Source organism: Bos taurus, chromosome 16 (genome assembly GCF_002263795.3).
Source record: "Bos taurus isolate L1 Dominette 01449 registration number 42190680 breed Hereford chromosome 16, ARS-UCD2.0, whole genome shotgun sequence".
Classification (NCBI taxonomy): Eukaryota; Metazoa; Chordata; class Mammalia; order Artiodactyla; family Bovidae; genus Bos; species Bos taurus.
In genome coordinates this window covers 27,667,254-27,681,639 of record NC_037343.1, presented here as the reverse complement: position 1 = coordinate 27,681,639, position 14,386 = coordinate 27,667,254, and the positions used below count along the sequence as shown (strand labels likewise).

At 43.7% G+C, this 14,386-nt stretch overlaps 1 pseudogene; it reads left to right on the top strand.

The window, feature by feature from the left end:
- The first annotated feature begins 8,375 nt into the window (after positions 1 to 8,375).
- Positions 8,376 to 11,163, top strand: LOC615297 (palmitoyltransferase ZDHHC4-like; annotated as a pseudogene).
- Positions 11,164 to 14,386: the final 3,223 nt, after the last annotated feature.

Genomic DNA, 14,386 nt, shown 5'->3' with positions numbered 1-14,386 from the left:
GATCAAGACCCACCATGAATAACAATAGCATTTTTATCACCTGGGAAATTCTAAGGTGTTTTAGAAGCACCAAGCCAGGAACCTGGGACAAAGACCAAAGAAATTCTTTCTTATCCAACCACAGGAGAGTGGCATAATCTGAGTTAAATTTTAGAAGGAGCATTGCAGCTGCTATATGGTCCTATACAAGTCAACACAAGACATGGAGCTTACAGTGACCTTCTAACCAGATAGTCTCTGGTCAGACACCTTGGCTGTCCCTGACTGCCTAGTCTCCCTTGGTCCCTGTCCATTTTCCAAACCTGGCTTTCCAGCTTCCCCATTGATTCTAAGAGCTACGTAAGACCTTGAAATACATAGTCTGCTTAAACAAACCAGAGTTGGTTTCTGTTATTTTCTACCGAGCACCCTAAGCACTGCATGCTCTCTTTCTATCATTAGGTTTCCATACTCTCTTCCACAAAGGAAAATGTGGTTGATCCTCAGCTCCTAAGTTCACATGTTCCACATCCGAACACTCAGACTGCTTTCAGTTTCATTTCCAAGTTCCTGGGAAAAGAGTCTGATTGTTTCATTTGGGTCAGATATACTCTCTTAGTCCAATCATACATAGCTTAAAAGGCTGGGTTATGTAGCACAAACATCACCAGGGGGTGGCTAAAATTTTTACAAATAGACTAGATCTCCAAACATTGTTTCCTGCATATAGGTGGAATTTAGATAGCTGGGGAGAAAAAGTATGAATTGCAAGGAGAACATGAGCTGACGATGCATAGAAGCTGGAATGGTTGTGGCATTTTCAAAGAACAGGAAAGATTCTGGCCAAATCACAGAAGAGGGATCTGATGAGACGTGGAGGAGGCGTGGGCTTGGCTATGAAGGGGGAGGTCCTATTATGGAGAATCTAGACACTTGGCAGAAAAGTTTCTACTTGTGAAGAAAATGGGAAGCCACGCAGGTTTTCTTGGCTGAAGAAAGGTCTTATAAAAGTATTACCTCAATAGTAGCAGCAAGTTGGATGGGAGATGATGGTGATAGAGATACAAGTTTTTAAAAAACAGAATACACTCATTTACTTCATATGGAAAAATGAGAGAAATAAATCACAGTTATAAAATCCAAAGTTGTTAATGAGAGAGAGCAGTAAATCTCAAACTTAGAAACAACTGATAGATGAATGCCCCATAAAAAAGAACAGCCAGTGGCACCGTGTTTGCTTTCTGCGCTTGATCCTGTGATGGTCCCTGCCTCTCAGGAGGTAATAGCATGACAGAGAACCACCAAATCTAATGACCAGCTCCTTTCTTTTTTAAAAGGCGGGGTGGGGGGGGGTGGGGGGTGGAATCTTGCATTTTTGCTGACTCAGCTCCATTCACCACTAGGGGAAATTTATTCTTCATATGCACACAGAGCCTTGTTAAGAGCCTCTTCTCCCTCTTTCCTCTCATGTAATTTTTGTTCAGTTACCTCAGGAAAATGTCTCTTGTGTCCCCTTTTTTTCCATTTGTGAGTCAAAGAAAAATGACCGTAATCATGAATGATAAGTTTAAAGCAGTACTAGTGATATATCCATGTGAGGAAAAAGGAAGGCCCTGCATTTGGGAGTGAAATGTAATGTCATCAAGAACCAATAGTAGCAAATTAGAAGGCCTGCGAAAGAGCCCAAATTTCCCTTCAGACTCTCCACTATAGTACCAATCTATATTTTCATTCTCCTTTAATGAAATCTATTTTTCCACAGGCATTATCATTTAGTAAGAATGAAAGCCTTTCTTCATCAATTTTAAGGATGAGAGATTAAATTACTTACATAAATGTTAATATTGCAGTGCAAACATTTTTTTAAACTAATTTTCCTTGCAAATATATGATATGGCATCAATGTTATAAGCATAAATGGCATTACTGGGCCAGCCCGGGTACATAGTTGCATTTATAATGACATTTTAGGAGAAAAATACATTATATCTTAAAACAAACAGGCTCTCTTTGATTTCTGGAAATCTAAATTTTGAAAGTTTAACACTGTTTAACTCAACAAAAGATTCTAACGGGAAATACAAAGTTATACAATTATTTTATGTAGAGTAATGGAGAATTCCAACATGCATGTTTGATGCACGTGACTTTCCTTTCTCACCACTTTATGTTTTGGTATTTGTTGTTTATTTGTTTATTGTCTTTATTTGTTGTTCTGAAGTTGTCATGATGAGTTCAGCTAGCCCACAGAGTGAAAAAAAAAAGATGAGCTGGAGGTATGAGTTTTGTTGCATGAGTTTTCTAAATATATTTATTGGTACTCCTTAAATTAGGCTCGAAGCTGGTTGTCTCTCAATTTAGAGCATCTTCCCACTTGCTTTAGCACCATCACGATCTCACTTTTATTGTCTGTATAACCAGATGCAGCTGCATTTATTTACATTTTTTAAATGAATGAAACTCTTAACTTGTTGACATATTGGAGAGTCTAAAAATGTCCCATTTAAAGTCATCCTCACAACTACATCCGCATGGATGGCAGTTGAATTAGCCCCACTTTGTAGCAGAGTTGATTTTCAAGAGAAATGTTTACATGGAAATAAAGGATTTCGAAAGCCTTATTATTGGATGACACAGAAGAAACTATTTTTGTTGCATTTCAAGTTTCCAACTGAAATTTCAAGTCAAGGCCATGAGACAAAATCTACAGGAACAAAATGAAATGGGAATACAGCTGCGCTCCCGTTTCAGACTTCCCATAGGCTACTTCTCCACCAACTAAATCACCTCCTTTTGAACTTCTGGCTCTGGTGAAAAAAGATCAAGAATTCTTTTTTTCTTTTTAGCTGTGTTGGGTCTTAGTTGCAACATGTGGAGTCTAGTTCCCTGACCAGGAATCAAACCTGGACCCCCTGCATTGGGGGTGCAGAGTCTTAGCTGCTGGACCACCAGGAAAGTTCTAGATCAGGAATTCTGAAGCTATAATATATACTTCAACACCAGCCTCTCAGTGATCCACACTGTAGGATTTGCTTAGTATTCATTCATTTGCTAATATTTGCAGAGAACCCACTATGTATAGTCAACACTATGGTTTTTCCAGTAGTCAGGTATGGAGAGTTGGACCATAAACAAGGCTGAGCACCGAAGAATTGATGCTTTAGAACTGTGGTGTTGGAGAAGACTCTTGAGAGTCCCTTGGACTACAAAGAGATCAAACCAGTGAATCCTAAAGGAAATCGATCCTGAATATTCATCGGAAGGACTGATGCTGAAGTTGAAGCTCCAATACTTTGGCCACCTGATGGGAAGAACTGACTCACTGGAAAAGACCCTGATGCTGGGAATGATTGAAGGCAGGAGAAGGGGATGACAGAGGATGAGATGGCTGGATGGCATCACCGACTTGATGGACATGAGTTTGGGAGTTGGGAGTTGGTGGGAGGGAGAGGGAAGCTCTGGGAGTTGGTGATGGACGGGGAAGCCTAGCATACTGCAGTCCATAGGGTTGCAAAGAGTCGGACATGACTGAACTAACTGACTAACACTATGTATGAAGGTGGCTCAGTGGTAAAGAATCCGCCTGCCAATTCAGGAGATGGAGGAGACTGTGGGTTCCATTCTGGGGTTCTATCCCTGGAGGAGGAAATAGCAACCCAGTCCAGTGTTCTTGCCTGGGAAATCCCATGGATAGAGGAGCCTGGCAGGTTACAGTCCACAGAGTTTCGAGAGTCAAACACGACTTAGTGACTGAGCATGCACACACACTACATGTGAAGCTCTAAGGGATGGACACAGAAAGGAATAAGATTCAATGGCTGCCCTTGAGAAGCATAAAATCTGGACAGAAGGCAACTAGCTATAATATAAAGCAATGTAAAAATAAGAAATATAGGAGAGGAGTAAGAAAAATACTATGGAAAGATGAAGTCAGGAATAATTGATTCCAATTAGGTGGCCCAAGAAAGGCTATATGGAGATCTAGATTTGAATGGAAGCTAGGAAGATTCTACAGACAGTATAAAAACAGAGATTTTCATGACTCCTCTGGTGGTCTGGTAGTTAAGATTCCATGCTCCTAAGGCAGGGGGCATGGGTTCAATCCCTGGGTGGGGAACTAAGATCCCACATGCCTTATGGTGTGGTCAAAAGAAAAAGCATAGAGGTTTGAATGGCAAATTCAGGGAAGGGTGAGGAGTGCAGTGTGACATGTGCAGGGCCAGAGATGGGCATAGTGGGTGAGGAAGCTCAAAAGACAGATCAGGGCTCAATCCTGGAGGGCCTTAAAGCTACAGATAGGAACTGAGCCAGATACTTTGGCCAAGAAAGAGCCACTGAAGATACTGAGGGGGTAGAACTGTCTGACCTGTTTATAGGAAAATAACTCATCTGACAATTAAGAAAATGGACTGGAAATTTAATATGTCAAAAACCTACTGAAATAATTCAGAGAAGAGTTAAGTACTTAAATTAGAGCAGAACCAAGGTAACGGAGAATTCCAAGGTAATGGAGAATTCCAACATTGAGTTGGCATCACCAACTCAATGTCCATGAGTTTGAGTAAACTCTGGGATTTGGTGATGGACAGGGAGGCCTGGCATGCTGAGGTCTGTGGGGTCACAAAGCATCAGACACGATTGAGCGACTGAACTGAAGGTAATGGGTGGATGAATCACAAGCTAAAATTAAGATTGTGGGAAGAAATATCAACAACCTCGAGATATACAGATGATACCACCCTGATGGCAGAAAGCAAAGAGGAACTAAAGAGTCTCTTAAAGATGGTGCAAGAGGAGAGTGAAAAAGTTGGCTTATAACTCAACATTCAGAAAACTAAGATCATGGCATCCAGTCCCATCACTTCACAACAAATAGATTGGGAAACAATGGAAACAGTGACAGATTTTATTTTCTTGGGCTCCAAAATCACTGCAGTCGGTGACTGCAGCCATGAAATTAAAAGATGCTTTCTCCCTGGAAGAAAAGATATGACCAACTTAGATACTATATTAAAAAGCAAAGACATTACTTTGCCGACAAAGGTCCATCTAGTCAAAGCTATGGTTTTTCCAGTAGTCATGTATGGATGTGAGAGTTAGACCACAAAGAAAGCTGAGCCAAAGAATTGATACGTTTGAACTGTGGTGTTGGAGAAGACTGTTGAGAGTCCCTTGGACTTCAAGGAGATCAAACCAGTCAATCCTAAAAGAAATCGATCCTGAATATTCATTGGAAGGACTGATGCTGTAGCTGAAGCTCCAATACTTTGGCCACCTGATGGGAAAAGCTGACTCATTAGAAAAGACCCTAATGCTAGGAAGGATTGAAGGCAGGAGGAGAAGGCGATGACAGAGGATGAGATGGTTGGATGGCATCACCAACTCAATGGACATAAATTTGACCAAGCTCGGGGAGATAGTGAAGGACAGGGAAGCCTGGTATACTGTAGTCTATAGGGTCGCAAAGAGTCAAACACAACTGAGCAACTAAACAGCAACACAGATACAGATATGAGCGTTGGACCATAAAGAAGGCTGAGTGCCAACGATTTGATGCTCTCGAATTGTGCTGGAGAAGACTCTTGAGAATCCCTTGGATTGCAAGGAGATCATACCAGTCAATCCTAAAGAAAATCAACCCAAATATTCATTGGAAGGACTGATGCTGAAACTGAAACTCCAATACTTCAGCCACCTGATGCAAAAAACTAACTATTGGATAAGACCCTGATGCTTGGAAAGACTGAAGGCAGGAGGGGAAGGGGATGACAAAGGATGAGATGGCTGGATGGCATCACTGACTCAATGGACTTGAGTTTGAGCAAATTCCGGGAGATGGTGAGGAACATGGAGGCCTCGCGTGCTACAGTCCATGAGGTTACAAAGTGCTGAACATGACTTAGTGGTTGAACAACAACAACAATCAAAAGTTCTTAGAGATTCCTACTTACTGTTATTACGACCACATCAAAAAAACTGAACATCATCTCCCCTTAGTAATGGAAGTATGGTCCTAGCTTTCCTCCATACACTTGCTCAGAAGAAATTCAGAAACATCTTCTACTGGCCAGTCAGTTAGGTACTGAAACCTACCAAGTCCTTGAGACTTTCAGGGGGTGAATTAAGAAGGGAACAAATGCAGGAGTTTGGCAAAGCAGAAGTTTCAGACTTTTCCCTCTCAATTATCTGACTTCTGTTCTTAGATCTACCCTACTTTAGTTGATGAAATGAAGTCCCTATTGCTTATCGTGGGTGAAAATGATGACTAGCCATACACAATCCATCAGGGTAGCTGAAATTGCTCAGGCATCTCCTTGTACCCCCAACTAGATGGCTGTTATATAGTGACTGCTGTTATACACTTTTAATGTATACAGTGCTTCATAGCTAAGGAGCACTCTTCCTTACACTGACTCATCTCCTTCTCACCACATTCTGGTAAGAAAGATACAATTTCATTCTCCCTGATTCTCACAGACAGAAATCTCTTGAAGATTTCTCTCAGGATTGCATTCGGGTCATCTTTTCATGTCCTTCTCTAGCTCATTTTCTCTATTAACTGGAATCCAGCTCACCTTCTTCCCCTTAGCACAGGATTTTTTTTTTTTTTTTCCTTTCTAACCTCATCCCTGGTCAGTATTCTCCTTCTGGCAATCCTTTCCTCCGAGCTAACAGTCCACCATTATCTGTCCCATTTTTGTTAGGTTTCTCTCCCTCTGCCTCTGCCCCCATCGCCCTTGAGCTTTAAAAGCAACTGCATTAGAACTTAGCATTCAGAGACAGCTATTTCTCACATAAAAATAGGTGCTACCAAAATGCAAATAGGATCAAAATGGGAACTTTTATACCAGGCATATCCTTGGACGAGCAAATCAAAACTGGGGGAAGGGTAGGCTGCTGAGAACTGGCTCTCTGCCCCCATCTGGCATGATCTCTGCACAGTCTCAGCCCCCATCTCTTCTTGAGAACCCACTCTCTAAACTGCTTCACTCTTCTTTGTAGCCCAGGAAAGCTGACCTTTATAGGCTCCATGCCAGCTGCCCTCCAGCTTCTGGTTGGGTGAAGCAAACAGGTATCAGAGGATGGAAGAGGAGAATGAGCAGATGTGTATCCCCTGGTTCCCTCCCTGCCATGCAGATCCTGTTAGACAGCCACCTCCTATAGCCACAGCTACTGCGGTCCCTGGCTCCCGGGAGTGTCCCTCCCTGACTCGTTTAGGTCAAGGGGTGGTAATGGCACCTTCCATTACGAACTGCAGTTGGTAGGAGTCATCCTTCATCATCCTTGTTAGTTTCCTTGCCCCTGTCCACCTTTGTGTTTCCCTTCATTAAAGTCTCCCCAGTCAGCACATCTGAGGGTGACCTGTCACACAGGGTCCCTTCACAGAGCACACGGTGCTCAGCAACTCCCCACGCACCCCCCACAATGATAGCAACAACTGCAAATACCTTAGCAATAAACAATTAGCTAAGTTAACCCAACAGGGTACAATGACCTAGAGAAATGTATCTTAAGGCAGATAAACACTGGGGAGATAAAAAATGTTTTCATTTCTTAGGGCTGCCATGACAAAGGACTACAAACTAGGTAGTTTAAACCAATAGCAATTCATTCTCTCACAGTTCTGGAAGCTAGAAGTCTGAAATCAAGGTGTCAGCAGGGCCATGCTTCCTTAAAAGGAAGGGGAGAACCCTTCCTTGCCTCTTCCAGGTTCAGGAATTGTTGAGGATCCTTGGTTTTCCTTGGCTTGAGCTGGAGCCCTTCAGTTTCTGCATCTGTTATCACATGACCTGCTCCCTGTATGTCTGCACCTTCATGTGGCCTTTTCCTCATTTAGTCCCGGTCCAAATTCCCCTCTTCCATAAGGACATCAGTCAAGTTGAACTATGGCCCACCATAATGGCTTCATTTTAACTTGATTACATCTACAAAGATCTGATATCCAAATAAGGTCCCATTCTGAGGTCCTAGGGGTTAAGATTTCAACATGTCTTTTTAGGGGACACAATTCAACCCATAGAAGATGGGTTCAGAAGTATAGGCTGCTAGATGTCTGTGACTGCTTCACGTTTCTAAAGAGACCAAAGCGGCAAGGCATGCTATCTACAGCTGATTAGTACCTGCCAACACAGCACCTGTGCCTGCCTACAGGGCTCAGCGTGGGGGATTTAAGAAGACACCAGCCGCTTGGACTTGTTCGCTGCAAATTCAGTACGACTCGTGAGCCAAAATATCAGCTCCTCTAATGAAGCTGTGAAAAGGTGAGAAATGTAATAGGTCGTGTTTGTGAAAGACTTGAGGAAGCTCCGGGGGAATCCGCTGTCTATGGTGATGACCTATAATCATAGGGGCTATATTTAGACTCTTCCATTATAGAAAATGATACCACGTTTGCACTGGTCTTAACATGTTTATTTTCCTTAACATGTTTTTGAGTCCATTACTGCTTCTTTCAAAGACACGAACTCGAGAAAAAGAATCTCTGTTCTGAGTCCACAGACTTGCTACTTGGGTGTTCCAAGCTGGCAACTGGTATTTTTAACAGTTTTTTTTTTTTTTTTTAATAGAATCAAGGGACAAAAGTCTGGTGATATCTTTAGATAGACTGAAAATCTAGAATTCTTAAATCCCAAGCTATAAGCTACAATTCTCCCTTGCTTGACCCTATAAAATCAACTCAGTGTTTCTCAACAAGCTTTACCACCCTAGAGCATTGCCCGAACTCCTCCACCCAGCGTTTCAGATCCACAGTAGTCTCAAAAAACCACATGCACATCTTATATCCAATCATGTCGTTCTTTTTATTTATTTCTTCAGCAAATAATTTAGTCACCTACTATTTGCTTAGCAGGCATTGCAAACAGCAGGTTCAACTGTGTCTCCCAAAAAGATACACTGAAGTTCCAACTGAACCAGGACCTGTAAGGGAACCATGCTGTTTAGTCGCTCAGTCGTGTCTGACTCTTTTAGGGACCCCATGGACTGTAGCCCTCCAGGCTCCTTTGTCCATGGAATTTCCCAGGCAAGAATACTAGAGCAGGGGGCCATTTCTTTCTCCTGGGGATCTTTCTGACCCAAGGATCAAACACAGATCTACTGCATTGGCAGACAGATTCTTTACCACTGAGCCACCTGAGAAGCCCAAAGGGAACTGTACCCAGTACCTGAAAATGTGATCTTATTAGGAAATAGGATCTTTGCAGGTACAATAGAGCTAAGATGAGGTCATACTCTCACATACATCAAAAACAAACATATGGTTACCAAAGGGGAAGGTGGGAGGAGGGATAAATTGGAAATTTGGAATTAACAGATACACAGTACTATATATAAAATAAACAACAAGGACCTACTGTACAGCACAGGGAACTATATTCAATATCTTGTAATAACCTATAATGGAAAAAAATCTGAAAAAGAATATGTGATTCACTTTGCTATATACCTCAAACATTGTAAATCAACTTTGTTCAGTCGCTCAGTTGTGTCCGACTCTTTGCGACCCCATGGACTGCAGCCTACCAGGCACCTACGTCCATGGAACTTTCCAGGCAAGAGTACTGGATTGAGTTGCCATTTCCTTCTCCAGGGGATCTTCCCGACCCAGGGGTCAAACTCAGGTCTCCCACATTAGAGGCAGACGCTTTACCATCTGAGCCACCAGGGAAGCCCAGTTATATATGAGGGAGGGAGTAAATGGGTGAAAGTCACTCAGTCGTGTCCGATTCTTTGTGATCACATGCACTGTAGCCCACCAGTCTCCTCTGTCCATAGAATTCTCCAGGCAAGAATACTGGAGTGGGTCTGGGGACATGCCCTGGAGGTGCCGGCCCGAGGCAGCTGGTTGTTGACAGATCCCGGCGCCAGATCCAGCCCCCTAGGGGAACCATGTCTCCTGTAGCTTTGGGTGCTACCCGTTGTGCCAGGCGCACGGCGCTGCGCAAGAGGAGACGCCGTTTGAGGTCTCCGTGAATGTTTGGAGGAGGAATGCCAGAGCTGCTGGCTGAAAGCTATCCAGACAAAAGAAATATCCCCAGGATGGACTCTCTGGTTCTCTTCTTGCTCTACCTGGCTTTGGTGCTGGTTGGTTTTGTGATGATCTGCATCGGCTCAAAAACCCATTACTTGCAAGGCCTAATCAGCAGAGGAGCACAGATATCTTCATATATAATTCCCAAATGTCTTCAGAGAGCCATGCTAAGAGTGCTTCATCACCTCTTCCATACAAGAAACTACACCTTCGTTATCCTGCATCTCACCTTGCAAGGGATGGTTTATACCAAGGGAGATATTCGGCCTCTGTCAAGAGCTGGAGTTTTTGTATTACATTTTTCTGCCTTATCTACTGCTGATTGTAAACCTGTTTTGTTTTTTTGTTGTTTTTTTTTTGCCCTTAGTTGTGTAACCAACCCTGGTACCATAACAAAAGCAAACAAACGACTGTTCCTTTAAGTTTATGCATTCGATGAAATGATGTTCCCAAAGAACAGGAGGTGCCCTACTTGTGATTTAAGGAAACCAGCGCGGTCCAAGCACCAAGTGTGTAACTTGTGTGTGTACCAGTTTGACCATCACTGTGTGTGAGTGAAAAACTGCATCGGGGCCTGGAACGCCTGGTATTTCCCCTCCTACCTCTTGACGCTGACAGTCTCAGCCACCACCATGGCCGTGGTGAGCACCATGTTCCTCATCCAGCCGGTGGTGATGTCAGACTTGTACCTAGAGACTTACACTGATGACCTCGGACACTTGTAGGTTGTTGACCCTGTCTTCCTTATTCAGTACCTGTTCCTGACCTTCCCAAGGATCCTCTTCCTGGTGGGCTTTGTCGTGGTGCTGAGCTTCCTCTTGGGGGGCTACCTGTGCTTCTGTCTGTACCTGGCTGCCACCAACCAGACCACTAACAAGCAGTACAAAGACGACCGAGCCTGGTGCCAGCACTGCCGCCACATGGTCAGGCCCCCATCAGCAGAGTCCCAGGCTTACCAGCACATCCACTCCCATGGGCACTGCAGCAACCTGCGAGAGATCTTTCTACCTGCTGCTGCACATTATGAGAGAAAGAAGAAATAGGGATGGGAAGAGTGGTGCTGGCTTTTAAATACAGTATACATTTATTTATACATATGGATACTTTCTAAAAAAAAAGAATACTGGAGTGGGTAGCCATTCCCTTCTCCAGGGGATCTCTTTACTGTCTGAGCCACTATATATATATATATATATGTGTGTGTGTGTGTGTGTGTGTGTGTGTATATATACACACATTCTTTTTCAGATTCTTTTCCCTTACAAGTTATTACAAAATATTGAGTATAGTTCCTGTGCTAAACACTAGGACCTTGTTGGATCTATGTGTGTGTGTGTGTATTTTAATTCATCCTAATTTATTCCTCCCCTGCTTTCCCCTTTGGTAACCATAAGTTTGTTTTCTATGTCTGTGGGTCTATTTCTATTTTGTAAATAAGCTTATTTAAAGATATGAAATTCTTTTTTTTCTTAAGTTTAAACCTTTCAATTTGTATCAGGACAGAGGAGCCTGGTAGGCTGCAGTCCATGGGTTGCTAAGAGTCAGATATGACTGAGCGACTTCACTTTTACTTTTCACTTTCATGAATTGGATAAGGAAATGGCAACCCACTCCAGTGTTCTTGCCTGGAGAATCCCAGGGACGGGGGAGCCTGGTGGGCTGCCTGTCTATGGGGTCACACAGAGTCGGACACGACTGAAGTGACTTAGCATAGCATAGCCTGAAGAAACAAAATTCTTAATAGAAAATGCAGGAGAGGTAACTGTCAAATGAATCTGCTGTGCCTCCCCTCGGACCTCTGACAGTAGCCCTGAGCAACACGAACGCCATCCCCTGGGACATGGCCAGCCTGCCCAGTGTCTCCTCGGAGAAGCCCTCCCTCCTGTCTTTTCAGTCTTGCTGGCTCCTGACTCTTGTTCTCTGCTTCCCGGCTCCTAATTCTGATACCTCTTCTACTTGGCCTTTGGCTCCTTCCACTCACTGCCCCGGGAGCCCTCACTCCTCAGTCTCACTGTTTATCCCTTGTGCATTAGCCCACAGATCCCTAACCTTGAGCGCTAGTCTTTCCATGTCTCATGTCATCCTAGGTTTCCTGGTCATGGCTGGCAAACCTACACCCCCAACCCCCCCAACATGTGTGGAACACGCTGCTGTCACACATGCATGTGTGGGGCAGAACATGCCACCATCACTGTGACAAGCATGCCCCGATGGACTGTCTCAGCTGAAGTTCAGGATGGGGACCTGGACTGTGGGGGGCCGGATGTCATTCACCTGGGAGGAGGGGAGAAGGGCGGTTCATGGTACCAAGCAGTATGCCAGTGACACGCTGACATGAAAGTCCTCTCAGGCCTTGGATGCCAAACCAAAGAAACAGAGGAACATATTCAACTAGGTCTTCCCTTTACTGCATTAATTCCTGAAAGATAGTTGTTTCAGTTAAAGTCACTCTCCTCCCTTTCAGTTAACAAAGGGTGCAGAGCACCAAACAAACCCAAAGCACACCCCACTCCAGTACTCTTGCCTGGAAAATCCCATGGACGGAGGAGCCTGGTAGGCTGCAGTCCTTGGGGTCGCTAAGAATCGGACACGACTGAGCGACTTCACTTTCTCTTTTCACTTTCATGCATTGGAGAAGGAAATGGCAACCCACTCCAGTGTTCTTGCCTGGACAATCCCAGGGACGGGGAAGCCTGGTGGGCTGCCGTCTATGGGGTCACACAGAGTCAGACACGACTGAAGTGACTTAGCATAGCATAGCATATGCATTTCCCATAGCTGATTGTAACTACAGGATTTTCAGTTGCAAGTTTCAGAAACTGAATCACACGGTCGCAGGCAAAGTATCTCATATTTGTGGCTCATACAGTGAAAAAGTACAGGAGAGTAACTGTCATCAGAGCTTGATTGAGGACATCAAACTTGGCCTCTCTCCATCTCCTGCCCTGGTTTCATCTCTACTGGCCACATTTAGGCAGACACTCCTCATGCAATGCAGGACAGTCCTCCGATGGCTCCAAGCTCACATCCTATCACTGTAACACCACCAGTGCAAAGGAAGCTTCTTTCTCCCAGGAGATTCTCAAAAGTTCAGAAATTGAACCTCATGGCTGGGCCCTGACCTCAGTCACGGGGCTATCTCTGAATCAACCACTGTGGTCAAGAGAAAAGGATAAACCACATAGTCTGAGAACTGAGAAGAGGGCAGTTCTTCAAAAGAAAATCAGCGCGCTATTACCTAGGAAGAGGAAATAGATTCCTCGGAAGGCAAAAATAACAAATGTATTCTACAATGCATCCCTACCCTCTTATTATTCCTATACAACCTTCTTTCCATTTATACAATTTCTATAATCCATTTTCTATATAATATAATCTATATCCCTAACATAGTATAACCAAACCACACGCATCTAAAAATTAAATCACACCCTCTCCAGTCATAAACAATCCAAATTATGCCATTTTTATACCCAGGTCCAAGACCAGTCTCTCTTAAGTTATGTGGGTTCCTCTGAATGAGGTCTGGATATAGCACGTAGAGTTTGACATCCTTCAGACTAAATGACAGACATAAATACTCCCAACGTATACAGCAGTGTTCTTGTAAACAACAGTGAAAAGAAAATAGGATAATACAATAAATGTCTCATTTGGAAATGAGAAGGGGAAACAGGCCCTGATAAGCAGCCTTTACTGTGTTCTGCTGGACAAAAACAGTAAGGATTCGTGGGCTAGCAGTGAGTGGGGTCCTTGCCAGCCCATCTGACAACCCCGGTTCTGCTCTGAGAGAATCCCCTCTGCCCGTTGTCCCCCATTCCCATCTGAGGAGAGACACTGGGGAGGACTCACTTCCAGATGGCGCAGGTTGCAGAATTTGGGCTTGCCTCAGGGCTGAGCAATCACAAGCCCCCTTGGCCATGCTGAGATTTCTCCAGCAAAATAAATCCCTCAGAAGCTCACTACTTACTACTCTTTCAATTTGCATTTGGTCATTTCATGGAATATTAACCAAAGCAAGAGATATTGTCCTTAATCTAAACTCTGGCCTGGGAGTTTGGTTTCTTAGCAGCAGCTTGAGGGCTCTTCCCTCCTTCTCAGCTTAATGGCCTCCACTTTCTCATCTGCATCAGTAAAATTCCAAACCGGAGCCTGGAAAGGGAAGATTCAGCGAAGCTGCCTCTCAACCGCAGCCAGGGGATAATTATTATTTTAATGAATCATTGATTTGTACTCTCACAACCATCTCTCTTCTTCCATAGCCTATGATTAGAAGATTTTTTTTAATGTTATTGACAGAGAAATGCTGAAATCACACATGAATGATCACAAAGTGAGCACACCAGTGTAACCAGTGCCAGGTCAAGAAATAGGACA